Raw genomic sequence first — 19411 nt, forward strand, 5'->3', positions numbered from 1 at the left:
ACAGAGAGACGGAGAGGTCCTCATCCTCCCGTCGAAGTCAAACAGGTACCACAGAACCACCCATGCTGTTACCGATGAAGAAGCCATTACACATGCAGAGAGACGGAGAGGTCCTCATCCTCCTGTCGAAGTCAAACAGGTAACACAGACCCGTCCATGCTGCTACCAATAAAGAAGCCATTACACACACACACAGACAAAGAGGTTGAAGTCAAACAGGTATCAAAGACCCTTACTTGCTGCTACCAATGAAGAAGCCATTACACACACACACAGACAGAGGGGTCCTCATCCTGCTGTTGAAGTCAAACAGGCACCACAGATCCGTCCATGCCGCTACCAACGAAGAAGCCATCATCACACACACACACACACACATAGACGAAGAGGTCCTCATCCTCCTGTCAAAGTCAAACAGTTACCACAGACCTGTCCATGCTGCTACCAATGAAGAAGCTAAAAAATACAGATGGAGAGGTCCTCATCCTCCTGCTGAAGTCACCAGGTACCTCACACCTGTCACCCAACAAAGTGACTTCCATGCCGCAATTCAAACATGCTGCTGCTGCCTTCCTTGCTGTGTGTTGCCCAGAACCACTGTGAAGCTACCCAAACCACCTGACTGACGCTGTCAGTCACATCGTGACAGGCATCAACTCGCCACCTCAAAGAAAAACACTAGAGTGCAGGAGAAACATGGGAACAATCGTAATAAGATTGTTCCAACAAAATAATGACTAAACCTAACACATATTATTTCAATTTTTTTTTGGGGGGAGGGCATGGTTTTATTGTCATTTAGATAGAGATCACCCCCACCCTGGACTCCCCCCTCCCCGATAATGTGTGACCCCCTATTCTGCATTCAACATGACTTCATCACTGTCCATCGTTTTAGCTTTCTGTAAAAGAAAACTACTGAGATGGCTATTTGTATGTCTGTCTGCACTTTTTTCTGTCAGCCATCAGATCTTAAAAACAACTACGGATTTTAGAGGGCTGCAGATTGCTGTTGATCATCCACCCTGCAATCATGAAACGACCAAATTGCAGCCCTCTAGCCTCAGTAGTTTTTATTTTATTTAAGGTTAAAGATATCCACGATCATGTGTATGGCATCGCTATGGGTGCAAACAACACAGGCCACCGCCGGGCCGTGGCTGAAAGTTACATGGGCCACGGATGAGTTTCATGGGCCGTGGCTGAGACTCTCATACAGCATTATGCTCTGTACAGAAAACTCGATTGGGCCGAGGAAATTTCGGCGTATTTTTTACATTTTATTTAGTCTCTCCACTCCGACGGTCTTGAAATGACAATTATTAGTTTAATGAAATTAATACATCAGTTGCATTCAGCTTCATAGAGTTTTTAATATCTTTCTAAAAACTTACAATTGTAAAGCAGCTGATACAGCAATCACACTTCAACTCCACTGCTTTATTATTATCACTGACTGCCAATATGAATACAGTTAACTCGAAAAAGAATACATATAAATACATACAATTCGAATTAACCTAAAAACCGATAAGTACACACAACAGTAACTGAATCTAATCGAAAACAATAAGCAAATATGAGTATATTCCTTTTCTCAAAACTATTGAAACTTTACAATTAGCGCCAGCAAAAATAACAACAAAACGACAATGCAATCCATGTGTGTATATATATATATATATATATATATATATATATATATATATATATATATATATATATATATATATATATATGAATATATATATATATATATATATATATATATATATATATATATATATATATATATATATATATATGTATATATATATATATATGAATATATATATGTATATATATATATATATATATATATATATATATATATATATATATTGTCACGATGCGTACCAAGTACCTGGTTATTACACAACTAATCACAGAGTTAAAAAATTTATCTCACTTCAGCCAGATACCTAAACTCTCATAACAATAAAAATTTACGACTGAGTACTCTAAAGGTAACAGTGATCCCTTAAAAAGCTCACTAATCAATCAAACCAAGTTCATCAAAATAAGTGTAAGTATCAACATTTAAACAAGAAATATGCATCACTCCATCAAACAACTTTAACTATTTCCCTGGTCTTAACTCACTTCAGCAAAACTAAAGGAACAAAACATGTTTATCACTTTGCCTTATGCACACAATTAATGCTATTCACTGGCGGGCAATAAATGAAAAACTATTTTTAAAAATTTTACATACAAAAATTTAGTTTTAAATTCAAAATTTATAACTAGAATTCACAATCTGAAAAATTTACTATTACTTGAAAACAACACAAAATTTAATTAAATCTTGAAATAAATTATTAAACAAAACTAAATTACAAAAACTTTAATTTATCAAGAAGTTAAATTAATCAAGCAAAATTTAAACTATCAAGAATTACTCAAGATTTGAAAAGAAAATCTTAATAAATGAAATTAAATCAAGTATGCAATGTTAAATTACCAAGAAATATTTAAAATGCTAAGTCAATAAATGTTAAATCAACAATATATAAAATGTGAAAAATCAAGAGATTGCAAACACAAGAAAACACAAAAATACACAAAAGATTTATTAATAATATTTTCACTACGGCAAAATTTCCCTGCTATACCTTATTATACCATGGTAATAATGAGTAAAATTCACTTTGCCTTACACAAGCTTGTGAAAACCTTTCCAAAATCGTAATGCAGCTGCTTTAAATTCACAAAACACATTTTTTTTAAGGGGCCATTATAGTTTTTCTATATTCAGATCTCAAAAACTAACACTAACATCAGTGACCACAAATATTTTACATTAAAATTTCTCTCTTTTGGAGAGAGAGAGAGAGAGAGAGAGAGAGAGAGAGAGAGAGAGAGAGAGAGAGAGAGAGAGAGAGAGAGAGAGAACCACCACTAATGGTCTCTGAAATCAAAATAACAAATTTTAGGATGCCAGTAGGAAATGAAACAAAAAGATGACATCATTAAGGCATTTTGGGAACAAGATACGAGAGAAGGTTCTAGAAAGGGAAGGTGATGTCACTTCCAGCAAAATGCTTTGAATGCAATCAGGACAATACATGATCAGAGCAATGCAGTCTTAAACATGACGCAAGTGACATATGCTTCAGTGTAACACTAGTTCATATTTCTCAAAAGGTATACATTTTTACAAGAAAATTGTGTCGGATGCCATCAGAACAATATATGTGACATGGCGAAGTCATTTGTCTTCTTCTTGTATGGGACAAAGCTTTTACAGAAACCTTAACACGATCAAAAACACACTGCAACTGGCTAATTATGACTGGAATGTTTTAAAAACAAAACGAAAAACCTGAGTTGGTTTCCAGAACGTAGTAGCAATTTTTATCTCGACTTGTCAGCGCTTTATCTTTTGCGATGACAACTGAAGTGAAACAGGCATTATATACTATGTTACTATTAAAAATGTATTACTAATTCTTAATTACGCTATTAAGTTATCTAAATCACTAACTCTTTTGAGATCTGACATTACACTACATACGATATTTCAACAATTATTATTATTACACATAACACATGATTAACAGAAGAGTATATATATCAAAACCATAGGATGATATACATATTACAAGGCAACATCATGAAAATATATATATATATATATATATATATATATATATATATATATATATATATATATATATATATATATATATATATATATATATATATATATATATATATATATATATATATTTTCATGATATTGCCTTGTATGTATATCATCTATGTTTTGATATACACTCTTTCTGTTAATTATGTAATAATAATATATATGAAAATCAGATCTCAAAAGATTAGTGCATAATATCATGAATTAAAATATATATATATATATATATATATATATATATATATATATATATATATATATATATATATATATATATATATATATATATATATATATATATATATATATATATATATATATATATATATATATATATATATATATATATATATATATATATATATATATATATATTTTCATGATGTTATATATTGTAATATGTATATCATCCTATGGTTTTATATATATATACTCTTGTTAATACTACAGTGTTATGTGTAAAACACTATTTAAACGTTGAAACCAAATATCAGGCACTTGTTTCTGTGCCCTGTTCACTGTTAGAATATGGACAGGTGGAAATACAATGGTATATATCAAAAAAGAGTTAGTGATTTAGATAGGAGGAGATTGACCAAAATAGCTCATTAATTAAGAATTAGTCATATATATTAGGTGTCATATATATGACATCATATTGTTGGTATATGATGATATATATATAATATATATATATATATATACTGATCTTTTTGTGCTCTGTTACACAGAGCGATCTACCTGTCACATAAATGTCATGACAATTACACACGGTATCTTGTAAACCCGGCTTCTTCCCACACACACACACTTTTGGATATATATATATTTTGTTGTTATATATATATATATTTTATATATATATATATATATATATATGGCGGATATATATATATACTCATTTGAACATATAATATAGGTTATACCATGATTTTTATATATATATATATATAAATATATATATATATATATTTTATATATATATATATATATATATATATATGTATGTGTGTGTGTGTGTGTGTGTGTGTGTGTAAAGTGTGTCTTAGGTTTCATTATATATTAAAACATTGGAAATAAAAAACAGGATCATGAGAGGAGAACTTTTCCCAAATTTATGAAAAATGCAAGACTGCATCATTCACGAGTCTGAATATTTTTAGTTTCCCCTTTTTTATGAAAGGCAATATCATGAAACATTACCAGACGTTCGTTGTTGGGAATAAATAATACTTTGGATAAGAGCATTTACTACAGTGTCTTCCTTTAACCTTACATCCCGGAGTCAAGAGAAACAAAACACTCTCGGGAGCTTTGCTTTGAAAAGAACCCACAAAGACACCGCCCGGTTTTCCTTCAGAAAGAGATGTGCACGAAAATAACAAAGAAAAGGGGAAATGAAAAACAAACTGCAGGAGACAGGAAAGAAATAATGGCGTCTTTTTTTTTTTTTAAACAATACGTCCCCTCTAAAGCAACAGAAAGGTATTTTTCCCCTGGTACGTGAAACAACAGTTATATGATGCATTAATGCATACAGGCATTATATATATATATATATATATATATATATATATATATATATATATATATATATATATATATATATATATATATATATGTGTGTGTGTGTGTGTGAACGTATATATATATATATATATATATATATATATATATATATATATATATATATATATATATATATATATATATATATATATATATATATATATATATATATATATATACATATATATGTATATGTGTATGTATATATATACATACACACACACACACACACACACACACACATATATATATATATATATATATATATATATATATATATATATATATATATATAAAAATTTCTGACACACATGGGGATCGAACCCAGGTCTTTTAATTGAAAGGCAAGGGCGTTGCCCACTAGACCATACAGGTCATAAAAGAAGTTGGAAACTGAGGGCAACTGCACCCAAGGAATTACCTGGGCAAGATAACTGCTTGCATACCAGCGTGTTTTCCCCAACTTCCCGACTCAGCAATGACCCAACTGACAGCATCTCATTCGAATTATCCCTTCTGAGTGAATAAGACAGAAATAATCACTCAGAGGGGATAATTCGAATGAAATGCTGTCAATTGGGTCATTGGGGAAAACACGCAGGTATGCAAGCAGTTAGTTTGCCCAGGTAATTCCTTGGGTGCAGTTGCCCTCAGGTTCGAACTTCTTCTATGACTTGTATGGCCTACTGGGCAGCGCCCTTGCCTGTCAATTGAAAGACCTGGGTTCGATCCTGATGTGAGTCAGAAATTTATTTCTGTTCCACACGTGATAGTGTGTTGATTATGTTTATATATATATATATATATATATATATATATATATATATATATATATATATATATAAAATGCCTGTATGCTAATGCATTGTATAACTGTTGTTTCACGCAACATGGGGAAAAATACATTTCTGCTGCCTTAGAAGGGGACGTATTGTTTTAAAAAAGACGCCATTATTCCTTTCCTGTCTCCTGCAGTTTGTTTTTATATATATATATATATATATATATATATATATATATATATATATATATATATATATATATATATATATATATATATATATTAATTTTATCACATACACAATTGCTCTGTGCATTAGTAGAATTACTAAAAGGACCTCATTCAAACTGGATGGTACGGATACTTGTTAATGTGGACTGTTTGTCCAAGAAAGCTTGTAACTTTTTGTGAATAAATACTCCATTAGATACCATCCAGTTTGAATGAGGTCCTTTTAGTAATATATATATATATATATATATATATATATATATATATATATATATATATATATATATATATATGTGTGTGTGTGTGTGTGTGTGTGTGTGTGTGTGTGTTGTGTGTGTGTGTGTGTGTGTGTGTATGTGTCTTTGGGGCAAAGTTTTTCTTGTGTGCAGATTTCGTTGGATTCGATGGCTTTTTGGTTGCTGATCAATTTTTATTAGTTTCACAATACTTACTAAATCTTCTACGTTATTCCAAATGTAGTTGATGGATACAGAAACTCTGTTTCATTTCCTGGGAACACATCACACAGCTGTTCCGTCACTTATCGTGACCTCTTCAAAGTGTTCCACATTATCTGTTGTTGTTTTTGATTAAGCTGGCCTTATGCTAGCACGGACTCTTGCTCGTTGAGCAGCCCGTAAAATATTATCTTTGCGTTCTCTTGTTTTATTACATGATGCGGAAGGAATTGTAGGGTCCATAAACATTAACAATATAATAAAATACAATAAAATAAAGAACAAAAATTATTTTAACGGAATTTTAGTTGTACAAAAATAACACACTACAATAAAATTTACAAGAACCAAAATTTTTTTGGGTGAATTACAATGGAAACAAAAACCACGTGTTCTGGTTGTTTGGCAGCATACGAAAATATAAATAGGGGTGCGGGGATACGGATTACGGGGAAAGGATGAAGGGTAAGGGACTGGTGAGGAGGGGAGGGGAGGATTGAGAGAGAGAGAGAGAGAGAGAGAGAGAGAGAGAGAGAGAGAGAGAGAGAGAGAGAGAGAGAGAGTGTGTTGTTACCATTATTTGAGTTATTTACTATTTCGCCGTCAGATGATATTGGCCTCCCACAAGATGGGAGCGATCTTTCTGCTCCCAGTTGGCGGTTCGGGGTCGGTCTTTGTAATAAAATGCAGACCGATTCTGCTACGATTAGTCGGTGGAGATTTTCTTCCGTACAGATGATGTTGGTATTCTCCACTAGTTCCTGAGTCGTCGGTTTTCGGTTGTGATGATCGACGTAGTGTTGGTGGATGGCTCCGTTATTTCGATGGGCCTGTGGACGTCTTTTTAACGTTGTAGAAGTGTGTCCAACGCACGTTTTTTTCGGAGGGCTGGCACATCCTCCCTGGGCAAATAAAGCGGTAAACGACGTTGGCGCTGTCTTCTTTGCTCGGGTTCTGGTTGGTGTTGTCAAAATAGGCTTGCAATATTATATGAAAATGTACGAGTATTATATAAACACACACACATGTATATATGTATGTATGTATATATATATATATATATATATATATATATATATATATATATATATGTGTGTGTATGTATATAGTATAGTATATACTGTATAAATGTGTGTGTATGTATATATATTCTTATCATTTTACTAGAAGCACATGCCCTTTTGATTGCCACAACGGTCTATTCATTTGTGTGTGTGTGTGTGTGTGTGTGTGTGCGAGCGCCCCATCAGTAATCAGCACTTTCTTCTGTTGAAAAAAGTGTTGTACATGGGTGGAATAAACGTTTGCAAGAGAGAGAGAGAGAGAGAGAGAGAGAGAGAGAGAGAGAGAGAGAGAGAGAGAGAGAGAGAGAGAGAGAGCATATGAAACATTAACGCTATCAAAAGGTTACAGTTCATTCTGCTACGCCGGCTCACAGGATATTTTCTACGAGTCTACAACACCAAAGTCATCTTGATTTGCCAGTACTCTCTATGCCCAGAGCAAGCTTTCGTACCCTGATAACCTCACAAAAGATCAACAGTTACTTCAGGATCATAAATGGAAGTCTCGTGAAACAATGAGGTTAGAATATCTCCCGTGGAATTTAGAAAAACGATATAAGAATCACTAGAAAATCTCTTATTTGTTAAGTGATAATCTCTGACTTATAAAATATACCCAAATGCCCTCGCCAAGGTCTAAAGTGTGTGTAAAACCTAGACTAAACTTGATTTTAGCAATAAATCCATTTCGTTTTAAAATTTGCAGGGATGAAATTATTTGGATTAAGAGGAAATCGAAACTAGAATATTCAAATTGGTTACCAATAAGCTATTATAATGTGCTGTTAATGAAATGATTAGCTTGCCACCAGACATAGGACCTAACCTAGACCTACACTTTAAATCATCATTGTCAATTAACACAAATACGTGAAGCAGGCTTCATTCCAATTAAAATGTTTTTTCCCTCCTCTCCCGGCAGTAATTGCAATTGCAGACTCTAAATATACCTGTTTAATTTGCCAACGCATAACATTCCACGTTTCTGCGCACTGCATTAATAGTTTAGAACTTTGGAGGTGGGGGGGGAAGAAGGGGGAGACACTTTTCGTCACAAAATATCCAAAAAAAAAAAAACTGAGATAATGAAAATGAGTTTCGTCACTGCCTGTAACAGTGATATTCAAGAAAACGAAATCAAGTAACTAGGAACATACAATAATGAGGGTGTTTGAAAATGGGGATTGGAATATAAAATTTAGGCAAAAGGCTGGGACACATGAGACCATTCAGCACTGAAAGGAAATTTGAGAGTAAAGGAGGTTTTAAGGTGTAACAGGAGGAAAACCTCGCAGTTGCATTATTAAGCAACTGTTAGGAGAGGGTTGAGGAAAGTAAGATGGAAGAAATATAATATGAACGGAGATACAGTAAAATGAATGAAAGGGGTTGCAGCTGGGGGCTGAAGGGACACTGCAAATAACCTTGAGTAATGCCTAAAGTGCACCACATGAGGTGCACTGGCGGCACTAACCCCCTCCAAGAGTTTGTAAAATGGGAAATATACGCTTTCCTTACTTAGAGAAAATCTTCAAATTTCGACATGATATATATTCTTGATATATAGGAATGATCCCATTTTCGAAATAATGGAGATATTAGCATTCACCACAAAATGGAGATATATAGATTTTGTCTTTCAATTCAGAAAAAAATATTAAGAGTAAGTGTATATTGCCGTAATGTGCTTGCTCTAATGTAGGCTACATATACACACAAATATGTATCTATACAAATACTATATATACATATATATAAATACATATTCATATATATGTGTGTGTGTACATGTAACATATATATGTATATAAATATATGTAAATATATACACACATCATATATATATATATATATATATATATATATATATATATATATATATATATATATATATATATATATATAATATATATTGTATATATTATATATATATATATATATATATATATATATATATATATATATATACATACATACACGCGCACGCACACACACAAGCTACCATGTCTGTCAGCCAGGTGATTGCTGCATCTCTCCTCACCGCCTCCAACTCCACTTAACATCTTAATTGCAGGGTAACATCATATTCTGATCAACGGATTGCCCCTCCGGGAGAGGACCCTAATGTTATTGTTGCATGTATTGCATCCTCTGATCCTTCCCCCCTCCCTACGCCCATCAAACAATGCAGTTATACCCGGCCTAAGAGACACGGCAGTTTCCCAAAGTTGTCTCCCACAGTTAGGGCAAACTCAAGTCGACAACTTCGACCGACTTGAGTCGAACTTGGAACCCCTCTCCACGGCGTTTGTGGGTTGAAGACTGAGCTCTAATCTCTCCGAGATGCTGCATCACATTTATGAAGATTATGCTTTGTTATTATATCATTAAACGATGGTTATTTTTCGTCAAAATATTCAAAAGCCAATTCCTTGAAGGTACATTATGCTTTATGATTAGATCATTAAACGATGGTTATTTTTCGTCAAAATATTAAAACCCAAATTCCTTGAAGGAACATTATGCTTTGCTATCAGATCATTAAACAATTGTTATTTATGTTAAAATATTTCAAAATATTTAAAGTAATTTCCTTGAAGGGTCAGGTCACTGCACTGTCGAACAATGTCCCAGTGACCAGACATACACAAATATAATCAGGTATTCAAACCCAACTCCACCTACGTAGGACCTAGGGTAGCTGGGCAAGTGGCTGTTAATGATACAGCAGGTAAACCTACGAGCAAACCCTGTGTGCACAATGAAATCTATCATGACGTGAGCGGGACTTGAACTTTGGAGAGTTGTCAATAATACCTCTCAATTACCATGACCCTTGAGGTGAATAGCTGGTGTTCTATTCTACAGTTCTACGTTCTACAGTTAAGGGAAATGGAAGAGCTTATGGGATCCACTAGACTTCAAAGAAAAAATACGACAATGATGCTCTGAATAAGGTGCCCAAGAATACAATAAAATTAAATGTAATAAGCAACAAAAAACATGTTCTGCTGTGAAGGCCAAAATAAAATTACAATAAAAGCCAACACAGAGATAAAGAGCGAACAAAAAGTCTCTCTCTCTCTCTCTCTCGCTTCACCTACTTGAGAGGCGCCTCTTCTCTACTTTATACCTTTCAATCACCTCCGCAGATGGGGGAAATACAATCCCTCCACTGCTCTATTAACGAGGGAGAGCGTCAGCGCCGAAATTGCATCAGCAAACATTCATTGCCTGACAAAGTGGATTACTATCCCCCAGACAAAGTGGATTACTGTCCAGCATCCACTTACGAAGGTCCATCGATGAGTCTCCCAGTTAATAAAATATGTATTCCCAGTTAAAAAAAAAAAAAAATATATATATATATATATATATATATATATATATATATATATATATATATATATATATATATATATACATACATTCCTTTGCCCTCCCGCTTTACGTTTTATGCTTACGTGAGCATCTTGGTTTTCAGATCGAAAAATGCAATTTCTCCCCGGATTCTAACCACCATTACGCAGCAAGAAAATACCTACACAGCTTTATACGTGCCATCAAACTACGATGATTCAGACTTGCCTTATTAAGACAGTACCCAAGCACTGAACATAACTCGGTATCGCCACAGATACTTTCATATAATACTGTAGCTAGGCGCAAGCGATGTCCCCACTCATACAAAAAAAAGTAAAACAAAAATTATAGGGACCAAGTTTGAAGACTGAAGTATACTACACATTAGCTCAAAATGGAAAAGGGATATTTTAAACCCTACGTTTCAAAATTATGCTAGTGTTTATTAGTTAATCCTTCGTAACTTGCAAACGTTTGACAGTATTTGGAATAAAGGAAAAATTATAAATTAAAAATTTTTGCATATCCACTTATGAATTCGTGGAACGTTAAGGGTTTATCAGCCAAAAACCTCGCTTCTCAACTTTCACGTCTCTAAATAGACTTAGCAATTTTTGGCGAATTGCAATAAAGATTAAATATAAGTAACTGTTCACCTGCAAGAAAAATCAGCTATAAAGTAGCACAAAATTTCCTTTCCTTCCACAACAAATAACCCAAGTTAAATTGACGCAATAATCTGGAGTTTTGCTTCGAAAAGATCCGCAAATCCTTCAGTCAGTTTTCCGACCAAAAGGTGACGCGAAAATATAACTGTACGTCAACGAAAAAGCGACATGAATAGGTGTCTGAAGCAAAGGAAAAGAAAATGAGGATGTCTGTCTTGAAAAAATAAAAGAAAATACGTCCCCTCTAAAGCAAAGAAAATACAATAATTTCCCCCTTCATAGGACATAGAGATACACACACACATATTTATGTACACTTTCATATCAGTATTTTCTTAATAGTTTTTTATTATCTGTATTTTCTTATTTTCCCGCTGAAAGAGGTTACTTTGCCAAATGTATGAATTGAACACGTTCTTCTGGATGGCAGAGGAAGAAGGGGAGGGGCAGGGGATGTGGGAGGGTTGAGAAACGGGAGGAAAAGGGGAAGGGAAGGAGAGAGGAAGAATAGGGAGAGAGGGGAAGGAAGGGAAGGGAAGGGAAGGGAAGGGAAGGGAAGGGAGGAGGGAGGAGGGGAGAGGGGAACGGACAGGGAAAGAGGAGGAGAGGGGAAGGGGGCTGGGAGGAGCAGGCGATGAGGAGAGAAGGAGAGGAGGAAAGGGGAAGGTGAAAAGGCAGGGAAAGGCGACGAGGCAAGGGAAGGGAGATGCAGAGGAAGGGAGGCACGGGATGTGGGAGGGTTGAGAAAGGGGAGGAAAAGGGGAAGGGAGGAAAAGGGAAGGGGAGGAAAGGAGGAAGGAAGGGGAGGAAAAGGAGGGGAGGAGGGAGGGAAGGGACAGGGAAAGAGGAGGAGAGGGGAAGGGGCTGGGAGGAGCAGGAGATGAGGAGAGAAGGGGAAGAGAGGGGGGAGGAGGGAGGGAGGGGAGGGAAAGGGAAGGTGAAGAGGCAGGGAAAGGCGGGAGAGGCAAGGGAAGGGGAGATGCAGAGGAAGCAGGGAGGGGCAGGGAAGGGGAAGGGGCAGGGGAAGGGAAAGAGGAGAGGAAAGGGCAGGGGAAGGGTAGGGGGAGGGGGCAAGGAAGGGGAAGGGGGGGAGGTGCAGGGGAAAGCAAGGCTGGAGGAGGGGAGGGGAAGAGGGGCGGGGGAAGGGAGGGGAATGGGGGAAGGCGCAGGGTAGGGGAAGGGGCAGGGAAAGGGAAGGGACGGGCAAGGGAGGAGCAAGCGATGGTGGAGGGGAAGGTAGAGGAGGCGCAGGGGAGGAAGGCGCAGGGGGGATGGGGATGGAAAGGGGGTAGAAAAGGGGAGGGGCAGAGAAGGAGCAAGCGATGGGGAGGAGGGGAGGAGAAGAGGGGAGGGAGGAGGGGGGAGGAGGTGAGGGAAGGGGAATGGGAGGGGAGGGAAGGGAGGGGAGGGGCAAGGGATGGAGGAGGGGAGGGCAGGGGAGGAGTAGGGGATGGGGGACGGAGGGGGCATGGGATGGGGAGGAGAGGGAGGGGGAGGGGAGGGCAGGGGGGGAAGGAAAATGTTGTCGGACTGCTTTTACTTAGAAAGAGAACACCGAGCATTAATTTTGTCTGTCAAAAGGTGACAGTTCATTCCGCGTCGCCGATTCGCGTAATTTTCCCGGAGTTTTTGATGCCAAATTAATTTCACTTCTCAGAAACGCAGAGTACAAGCCAATTCCGTAATCATCCTTAACGGAATTTTTCAAACGCTGAAGATTAACACGCAGTTTGACCTTGAGTTCTCATTAATTAAAATAGCAGACCGGTTGCCATATAAAATAAAATCAGAGTTAATTAGTCTGCTTGCCAAGTTGTGTGTAATAGTAAGGTTTTAACATTCTCTCAAAATTAACACTTACTCACTGTAATATTCAGGTTTTCTCATTCTCTCAAATTTAACATTTGAGTGTGATGTAAGTTTTAACATTCTCTCAAAATTAACATTTGGAGTGTGATACTCGGGTTTTAACATTCTTTCAAAGTTAAAATTTGTTGAGTGTGATATTCAGGCTTTAGCAATGTTGTCAAAATTAACATTTGCAAATTATCTTCAAAGTGAAAAACTATTATGGAATCATCCTTATTGTTTTATTTTTGCTCTTGTAACCTTCCAGAGTTTAAAAATGTAGTTTCCTGGTGCCAAGTAAATTTTACTGCGATTATTATTATTATTATTATTATTATTATTATTATTATTATTATTATTATTATTTGGGTTGTCTATCAGTCATCCTATTCGACTGGGTGGTGGTTTTTATAGTGTGGGGTTCCGGGTTGCATCCTGCCTCCTTAGAAGTCCATCACTTTCCTCACTATGTGCGCTGTTTCTAGCAGCACACTCTTCTGCATGAGTCCTGAAGCTACTTCGGTATCTAGTTTTTCCGGATCCCTTTTCAGGGATCTTGGGATTGGGCCTAGTGTTCCTATGATTATGGGTACAATTTCCACTGGCATATTCCATATCCTTCTTATTACAATTTTCAGGTCTTGATACTTATCAATTTTTTCTCTTTCTTTCTCATCTACTCTGGCGTCCCATGGTATTACCACATCAATGAGTGATACTTTTTCTTGATTTGGTCAATCAGCGTCACGTCTGGTCTTTTTGCAAGTATCACCCTATCTGTTCTGATACCATAGTCCCCAGGATCTTTGCCTCATCGTTTTCTATCACTCCCTCAGGTTGGTGTTCGTACCACTTATTACTGCAAGCTAGCTGGTGTTTCTTGCACAGGCTCCAGTGGAGGGCTTTTGCTACTGAATCATGCCTCTTTTTGTACTGGTTCTGTGCAAGCGTCGGACATTCCCTTGCTATGTGGTTTATGGTCTCGTCTTTCATATTGTTCTTTGGACATAACTGGTTCTTATGGTCTGATCTTGTGTCGCTGTTGGCATTCCTTCTGTTTCCTTCGAGTTCTCCCCTCTGTAGCCATTGCCATGTTTCATCGTTGGCCGGTTCTTTTGTCTGTCTCATGTACTGTCCTTGCATTGGTTTGTTGTGCCATTCCTCTGTTCTGTTTTTCATTCTCCTGTCTCTGTATATTTCTGGGTCGTCGTCTACTTTTATCAGCCCTTCTTCCCATGCACTCCTTAGCTAGTCGTCTTCACTGGTTTTCAGATATTGCCCTAGTGCTCTGCTCTCGATATTGACGTAGTCCTCTATGTTTAGTAGCCCTCTCCCCACTTCCTTTCGTGTTATGTATAATCTGTCTGTATTTGCTCTTGGGTGTATTGCTTTGTGCATCGTTATGTGTTTTCTAATTTTCTGGTCTATGCTGTGGAGTTCAGCCTTCGTCCACTCCACTGCTCCTGCACTGTATCTGATTACTGGTACTGCTCATGTGTTTATGGCTTTCGTCATGTTTCCGGCGTTGTGTTTTAATTTGAGTATCGCCTTAAGTCTCTGCATATATTCTTTCCTGATCGTGTACTTCATCTCTTGGTGTTTTATATCCTCTATTTCTATTATTTCTAGGTATTTGTATCCTGTCTCATCTATGTGTTTGATGCTATTCCCGTTTGGAAGCTTTATCCCTTCAGTCCTTGTTACTTTGCCTTTTTGTATGTTCACCAAGGCACATTTTTCTATTCCAAACTCCATCCTAATAACCCCAGATACAATCCTTACAGTCTGGATTAGGGTATCTATTTCCTTGATGCTCTTATCATACAGCTTGGCGTATTTTTCTATTCCAAACTCCATCCTAATGCCTCCAGATACAATCCTTACAGTCTGAATTAGGGTATATATTTCCTTGATGCTCTTACCATACAGCTTGATGTCGTCCATGAACATCAGATAGTTAATTCTGTTGCCTCCTTTCTTAAGTCGGTACCCAGCATCAATCTTCTTTTGTCATGGGAATCATGGCTACTATGAAGAGTAGTGGGGACAGTGAGTCACCTTGAAAGATCCCTCTCCTGATGTTAATCTCTGCTAGTCTTATCTCAGAACTTGTAAGTACTGTATTCCAGTTGCGCATTGTATTTTTAAGAAAGCTGATGGTGTTTTCCTCTGCCCCATATATTTTCAGACATTCTATTAGCCACGTACGCAGTATCATGTCGAGGGCTTTCTTGTAGTCAATCCATGCCATGCTTAGGTTGGTTTTACTTCTCTTACCATTCATCATTACCATTTTGTCTATTAGGAGCTGGTCTTTTGTGCCCCTGCACTTCCTTCTGCAGCCTTTTGGTTGGTGGGGGATGGTGTTTGTATCCTCTAGGTAGTTGTATAGCCTTTCACTGATGATACCTGTTAGTAACTTCCACATTATTAGTAGGCAGGTAATAGACTTGTAGTTACTTGCTATTATTATTATTATTATTATTATTATTATTATTATTATTATTATTATTATTATTATTATTACCCATATTTATACCTACAAGCAGGCTTACAGAAATTTAGTCAAAATCGATTATTATTATTATTATTATTATTATTATTATTATTATTATTATTATTATTATTATTATTATTATTATTATTATTATTATCATTCAGAAGATGAACCCTTACTCATATGGCATAAGCCTACCAGGGCCACTGATTTAAAATATTAACCAAGTTTCCAAAGAATATGTTGTTCAGTTGAGAGAAGTTACAAAACACGATATGAAATAAAGAAAGAAGAGATCAGTTACGAGAAACGAAAAAAGATAAATTAACAGATTATATATATATAAATATATATATATATATATATATATATATATATATATATAAATAAACACATACATATTTTGATAGATAGGTAGTTAGATATTCTAAAAACGGGTTACTAAATTCCCCACAAGAGAGAAATGATCTCATCCTTGACCCAACTCTAAATGCGAAAATTTTCGAAACATTCGCTTCTCCTATGAAATATACATTATCCTCATTCTCAAATAACGTGCACGGAGCTTCTACGTAAACACCCCTCCCCAAAAAAAATCAGCGTTCAACAAAGTAGTTAATAACGTAGGGAAGAACCGGACGACGCTTATTGCGGAAGAAGCAATATTAATAAGGCCGACTCAAAAGCCTTTTGTGGGAGCTAGAGATCCCCATATCTAATTACACTAGGCCGCTCGCTTTAGTCTGAAGTTTGTTCCTTTCAGCCGTTCTACGGAAATTACTTTTACGGAAGACGGCTGAGGCGAGGCAGGTCTGTTCCTGCGGCCTCTGGAAAAGAGGAAGAGGGATCCTTAGCTGGCGCTAAAGACCGCTTAAATCGAGTGAAAATTAAGCGGCCCTGGTATCCTAGACCTGTTTTGAATATGGCGGGTAATCTTTTGGTCACTTATCTTCGGTTACTGCACTGTACTGAACATGATTGAAATTTAGGTAGTTTGCTGTGTTAAACTTGGTTGTTAATTTTCGTACAAGTACGTTTCTAAATAATTTTCCGTGCCGTGTTTAATTTGGTTGTTAATTATCGTTTGAGTACGATTCTAAATCATTTTTCGTACTTTGTTAAATCTGGTTATTAATTTGGTTCGATTTCGTTTCTAAATAATGTCACTAATTATTAGTATTTGGCTCCATCACTGTATTACTTTTAGCTATTATTTGGTTAAATAAATCTGGTTACCTATGTTAGTTCGAGTACTGTATTAAGTATAGCTATTTATTTTGGTTCGAGTACTCGTCTAAATATTATCATCAACCTTTGGTTCAAACACTGTCTTAAGTCTAATTATTGATCTTTGGTTCAATTATTGTATTAAACACATTTACTATTTGGTTCCAGCACTAATATAAATTTGATTACAAATGTTTGGTTCGATCACTCTATTAAATTTGGTTAGTAATACTTGGTTCGAGCCAACAGATTTACTCAGGGAATAATTGAGAATATCAACAAAGACCAGATATATGTTTATATATAAAATTTCTTCCTTTGGCCAGAACAACACGTTACAAATTAATTGGAATTGTTCATTATTTGTTTTAGGATGTCTTGCAGACAAGCAGACAGACAGACAGATGAAATATTGAATATTTATTTGTTTTAAGATGTCTTGCAGATAGGCTAGGCAGACAGACAGACAGATGAAATGTTCATTATTTGTTTAAGATGTCTTGCAGACAGGCAGACAGACGGACAGATGAAATATTCATTATTTGTTTTGTTTAAGATGTCTTGCAGACAGGCAGACAGACAGACAGATGAAATATTCATTATTTGTTTTAAGAAGTCTTGCAGACAGGAAGACAGACGGACAGATGAAATATTCATTATTTGTTTTGTTTAAGATGTCTTGCAGACAGGCAGACAGAAGGACAGATGAAATATTCATTATTTGTTTAAGATGTCTTGCAGACAGGCAGACAGAAGGACAGATGAAATATTCATTATTTGTTTTGTTTAAGATGTCTTGCAGACCGGGAAGACGAACCAGACAGATAAAATATTCATTATTTGTTTTGTTTAAGATGTCTTGCAGACAGGAAGACAGACGGACAGATGAAATATTAATTATTTGTTTAAGATGTCTTGCAGACAGGAAGACAGACGGACAGATGAAATATTAATTAGTTGTTTAGATGTCTTGCAGACAGGAAGACAAGAAGGACAGATGAAATATTCATTATTTGTTTAGATACTTGCAGACGAGCAGACAGGACAGACGAAACATTCATTATTTGTTTTTGTTTTAAGTGTCTTGCAGACAGGAAGACAGACGGACGATAAATATTCATTATTAGTTTGAATGTCTTGCAGACGACAGACTGAAGGACAGGTAAATCATTCATTATTTGTTTTGTTTAGATAATCTTGCAGACAGGCAGACAGACGAGACCCGAATGAAATGTTCATTATTTGTTTTAAGAAGTCTTGCAGACAGGAAGATAGAAAGGACAGATGAAATATTCATTATTTGTTTTGTTTGATGTCTTGCAGACAGGAAGACAGACGGACAGATGAAATATTCATTATTTGTTTAAGATATATATGTCTTGCAGACAAGTGACAGACAGACAGATGAAATATTCATTATTTGTTTAATTAGATGTCTTCAGACAGGCAGACAGACAGACAGATGAAATGTTCATTGTTGTTTTGTTTAGATGTCTTCCAGACGGCAGACAGAAAGGACAGATGAAATATTCATTATTTGTTTTTGTTGAATGTCTTGCAGACAGAGCAGACAGACAGACTTGGATGAAATGTTTCATTATTTGTTTTAAGAGTCTTGCAGACAGGAAGACGAACAGGACAGATGAAATATTCATTATTTGTTTTGTTTTAAGATATCTTGCAGACAGGCAGACAATGAACCAGATGAAATGTTCATTATTTGTTTTAAGAAGTCTTGCAGACAGGAAGACAGAAGGACAGATGAAATATTCATTATTTGTTTTGTTTAAGATGTCTTGCAGACAGGAAGACAGACGGACAGAAGAAATATTCATTATTTGTTTAAGATGTCTTGCAGACAGGCAGACAGACAGACAGATGAAATATTCATTATTTGTTTTGTTTAAGATGTCTTCCAGACAGGCAGACAGACAGACAGATGAAATGTTCATTATTTGTTTTGTTTAAGATGTCTTGCAGACAAGCGGAACTAGACAGACAGATGAAGATATTCATT

This window comes from Macrobrachium rosenbergii, chromosome 16 (genome assembly GCF_040412425.1).
Source record: "Macrobrachium rosenbergii isolate ZJJX-2024 chromosome 16, ASM4041242v1, whole genome shotgun sequence".
Taxonomy (NCBI): Eukaryota; Metazoa; Arthropoda; class Malacostraca; order Decapoda; family Palaemonidae; genus Macrobrachium; species Macrobrachium rosenbergii.